Source organism: Microplitis demolitor, chromosome 10 (genome assembly GCF_026212275.2).
Source record: "Microplitis demolitor isolate Queensland-Clemson2020A chromosome 10, iyMicDemo2.1a, whole genome shotgun sequence".
NCBI classification, from domain to species: Eukaryota; Metazoa; Arthropoda; class Insecta; order Hymenoptera; family Braconidae; genus Microplitis; species Microplitis demolitor.
The window spans coordinates 8,695,815-8,701,341 of record NC_068554.1 but is presented as its reverse complement, the minus strand read 5'-3'; positions in this window follow the sequence as shown (position 1 = coordinate 8,701,341).

Below are 5,527 nucleotides of genomic sequence, written 5' to 3'. Positions count from 1 at the left end.
TGCAATGCAAATGTTTTTGTTTAAACTAATATTTATTTAAATGATCGCTTCACAGTAGTTATTCAATTGTATATTTGTTTTTTTTTTTTTTTTTTTTCGAGCTGTCATGTATTACGATTAAAAAAATAAATATCTAAAGTGGACGAAATTTGTAATAAATATGTTCTCATTAATACATTGACATTCTTAAAGAAAAACTGATACTTTGAGATCCGAAGATACTAAGATTAATAAAAAAGAAGGTTTTGTGACACGACGAGGAAAGAAGTATTACCGAGCAAATCTTTTGAAGAAAAGTAGTAAGCACACATTATTTTTATCAGTTTAGGGAAGATTACTTCCTAATTAAAATTGTAAATCGATAAAAAAAATTAATTTTAGATTATAAAACAGTATTGGAGAGAATAAAAGTTGATGAAAATGGAGAAATTCAAAAGGAACCAAGCACGAAAAAGGATATAAACGTTTCATGGGCGGATAAACAAGTAAAAAAAATGGGTTCAATATTTGAAATGGAAACAGAAAATAGCAATAAAAAAAAAAAAGATGAACATTTGGATAAAACTGAGCTCGTTCATATAAAAAAAAATCCATTTGACAGATGTAATAGAGACAACAAACGTACCAACTCAAAGAATAAAGTAAAACAACAAAATAACAAATTTATTTTTAGTCTATAGAGACGATTAATAAAAAATAATCTTGTCTTCTTTATCGATTTTCCGATATCTTAAACGTATTTGACTTCTGTTCTGCTCAACTGACTTATAAATATACTATCACTAATTCTTTGAGAATTATTACAGATTACACATGCATTTTCAGCTTGTGGCTGGGATGAAAAAAATTATTTTGACTTGTCAATCAATGTTTTTTTGCTCTTGATAGCATTTGACTTTTTTATCTCGTCCATTGATTAATTAATTTATTATTGTTTTGAACGAACGGTCTTTTAACGGTCGATTATCTACTTCTTATTCACGAGATAGATGGAAATTTTTTCTTTATTTTCGGGATCAGAATCTTACGAATGAGAGAACATTGGACGAAATAAGTAGATCCAGTCTTTGACTAAAGTTTGACTTTATGACATGAATTCGGTTATTTATACATTATTATTCTAAACATATTGGGGTTACCTACAAAATATTACTTGTGATCTAGTGTCCACAGTTTCACATGTGATAGTTTGAATCTTCAATGGCTTTTTTCGTTTTTTTACAAAACAATTTCTCTTCATATTAATTATATTTATTTATTTTTTCTGTATCCATAATCATTTAAGAAACATGACATTGTTGCTGATGAGATCGACTGCGGACAATTTGAAAAGCGTGTCTTCAGAAGGCAAAAAAATCAACCTATCAGAAACTAACTGCAGTAACTAAAATTTTTTACTGTCAAATTACTTTTATAAATTGTAATTATTATCCTTTTCATTGTTATTAAAAATGCAAATCCTCTATGATTTTAGAAAACAGCGATGATTCAGGTAAAAAGCTTTTAGACAAGGTGGAAACCTTCGATCGGAAAAAATCCCACAAAGAAAACCGTTGATATTGACCATCAACTTTTTAAACAAAATAAAAATATAAAAATAAAAGATGTTTGTTCATTAAATAAAAAAATAACATGTATCAATAATGAAAATATGTTTAATCAGAGATCCGCAGACACTGTAATAAGGTAATTCAACATGAGATTTTTCATTCTTCCTTGAATCTGAAAACATGAATAACTGGCCGAGTCGAAAATTTGAACCTCAATTTCCACCTTCAATTTAAGCTGTTAAAGTTTAATTGAGGCTGGACGTATTTTAAAAATATATTCTCAAGCCTCATTTAAACTTATACATTGCGCTTATTTCCGTTTCGTGGCGAATTATTATTTTATTTGAGTTTCTACGGTTTGAATTTTAAATTTAAGTTAACTTAGTCAAAAGTAAGTTAAAGATTAATTAACATCACATTTGATTTTATTTTGTTGGTTAAACAAGTCAAATGTTATTTTTTTGACCTGTGAGGACATGATTTATAGATTTATTTTATGTGCTGCATATACCAGTGAATTTCACCTGAAAAATTATCTAAAAAATTATTGACGAGATATAAACTACAACCATCGAAGATCATCGGGGACGATATTGGCAACGTATTTCAAATCGCTAAACCTCTTGTCGTGTATAATACAATTGATATTTATTTTAATGATGCTTTTGTTAAATAAAAAATGAAGCCTAAAAAGTCTAAATGAAGTGAAATTGGTTCACTGAGAAAGAAAAAATGTTTTCAAGCATCTGTATGTTTGTATTCTACCGAGTAAACATTTGATATATTTATAAATATTTGTTTGATCATAAGTAGTAAATATATACTCCAACTAGATAATCTTTCCTTGATTTCAGAATTTCTATACTTATTTTACAAAATACACTTGGTTAGAGTATATTTTTACTAAAATTATACAGATAGTTTTCTCGGTAGGATACAAAACAGACAGATACTTGAAAAAAGTTTTTTTTTTTTCATAGTTGACTTGATATTTTTATGAAACTATAGATGAAGTTCGTGATTTTAAATGAGGTTAAATTATGAACTTAAACATGAGATTAACGATATGAGGATAGAGAAGTTCATAGTCTCATTACGACTTGTGGTAGTTCAAACGGATCTTTACCAGGTATGGAAGGTTTAAGGGAGGTTTTATTTTTTAACTCGGGTGATGAAAACTAAATTCTTGAGCATTGATTTGAACATAATAATTTCAAACATTCAAGTAATTTCGAAATACTCAAAATTTGTCCTTAATAAATAAAAACAATGTATAAACATTGCGACAAATATTTTTTTCGATTTGTTTTTTTATTTGTTTTCGGTTTTTATTAAACATAATATATTCTTAATTCGAATTTTTTAGAAGCAATCAACGCGTTAAAAATATAGAATTCAGTCAAGCTCCAGCAGTGACGATGAAAATGTTTTAGGAGTGAAATATAATAAAAAAATATCCCACTGGATGCAACCACTGAATAAATCAATGAAACTTGCATCAGTTCTCATGACAACTTGATGGAAACTCAAGAATCTATAGTCAGTGAATATTTATCTTTTTGAAAATTGAACTGATCCGATATATATTACTCTTATTATCATCGTGTCTTACTTAGTACTAACTTAAGTAAAAAAAGTTTAATTTAACATCGGTATCTGAAAAAAAATTAATTTTTAAAAGTCGGACCGAAAACATTAACTTATCAATTTTTAACTTCCTGCTAAGGCAATTGAAAATTTTTAAAACTTTGGGAAGTTGTTGCTTCCACTACGATTTTCGAAAATCGAGTTTTGATCAGGTGTCAACGTTTGAAAATTCTAGGAATCTCTTTTGACTATTTTCGGCAAAATGTCCGGGTGTATGTGTGTGTATATGTATATATGCAAACTTTTTAACTAATTATTCGATTTTAATTGTTTTGCGGACATCGAAAGTGCTTTGAAGTCGTCAACTTTCATGTGAATTTTATCATTGTATCAAACAAACTTTGAAATAATTGAGAGTTACAAAAAAAAATTTTTTTTCTAATTTTTCAAAAATAAATTGATTGATTGATTCTGAAATCTAATCAGTTCTAGAACTTGATGAAACGCGTCAATTGCCACATTAACCATCTCAATCGGTTAGTTCGTTCAAGAGTTATCGTTGAATAAAGTTTGTTACAAATATCTTTGAAATAATTGAACCAATCAATTTTGAAATCTAGTCAGCTTTAAAACCTAATAAAATACGTCGGTACCTGCGTTAAACATCGAGCCTAGTTAATTAGATCAAAAAATATTAGTGACGAAGAATTTAAAAAATAACATTTTACATTTTTTTCTGACAAATCACAGTATACTTGACTGAATGCTTCAAAAATTAAATCAGGTCTTGATTTTTACACTCTCTTTTATTCGCCTCATATTTTTTTTTTGTTATTTTTTGATGAATTGTATTTTTGCAGTGGAAAGTACAACAATAACATTTTCAAGCTCAAGAAGCTCGAAAATAACGAGAAGTATTGGGGCTGACCCGCGGGGTCAACCGCTTTTCAGATTTTTTTTTGAATTTTTGTTTTTAACATGACGTGAAATATATTAATTTATTTTCAATACGAACTAGAATAAATATTTTTACTATTAAATTATGTTTTTACTAGCAATTTAAAACGTTGCCAGGAAGTAGTATACCTAATAATAATGCAAATTTGATGACAACTATAAAAAACTTAGGAAAATTAAGCTTCATCGATTCAGATACGTCTTCAGACAGTGGTGACACTCCTCTGAAAAAATCCAGACTTACAGTTAAAAAAAATTAACTGCAAAACAGTTAAATCATAATTATACCTTTTATAAATGATTTTCACAAAAGTAATAATTTGAGATATTATCAAATACACACTCATTAACAATGATCAGATATACACTCTCAAATTTTTTTTGTTTTTTTTTTTTTTACATTTGTCTGTGGGCTCAAAAAAAATTTCAGAACTAAACCAATGTTAGAGTCATTTAGCCTGATCATTTCTCTTCAATTTTTTTTTTTTATTTCTGTACGACAATTGCTGAGATATCAGCCACTTAAGGGAAAATGATCTTTTTGCCTTCGGTTATCGATATTTCATGAACTAATAAGCGCACAGAAAATTTACAGGCATTTTTGAAAATTTAAATAAATAATCTATAACCCTTTAGCAGTGTTTTGAGGAAATTTTTTTTTTTTCATCCTTGCTATTACTTTATGAAACGTGAAAAAAAATACTTTTTTTGTAATTTTTGAGCAAATTCATCATTTTTTTTGCAAATATTGATAAATATATTTCAAAAAAATTATAATAAATTTTCTTTTTTTTTGCAATAAGAATATTATTTATGTAATATAGTGATGTAATAATTTCCAAGAAAGAAATTATATTTAACTGTTCATACTTAAGGCAGTATTCTACATTGAGAGTACGAAAAAAATCTATTTTTTATGAATTTTTAATGAGATTATAATGAATTATATACATGTAGGGTTTGTTAGGCTTAAGAAATACACTATCGCAATACAATAAAAATAAAAAATTTATTATATATTTTATACATTTTTAACATTCAAAAACATCATTTAAATATAACGCTTTGATTAGTAGGTGCGTCTGCGCTTGGTATTAAAATTTAAAAAAATGAACAATCTGATACAAAAAATTTTGAATTTTCAAATTCAATATGTCTCTAGCAACCGGCTAAACTAGGATTTTTGCATGGACATGCACATCTTTATTCATAATCTCATTAAATATTTATAAAAAATAGATTTTTTTCGCATGCTCAAAGTAGCTGGGTTGTTTCGTATCCACGTTAAGGATACAGCGGAGTCTGTCCATATGAAAACTGGAACGTTTTCAAGTTTCAAAACCTTCTTTACGTAGAGTACCAGTTGAGCGAGTAAGACAGCGCCATTGAGCTCTATTCTTGGTATTGTTATGGGCTTCAGCGGTGCGACTTGC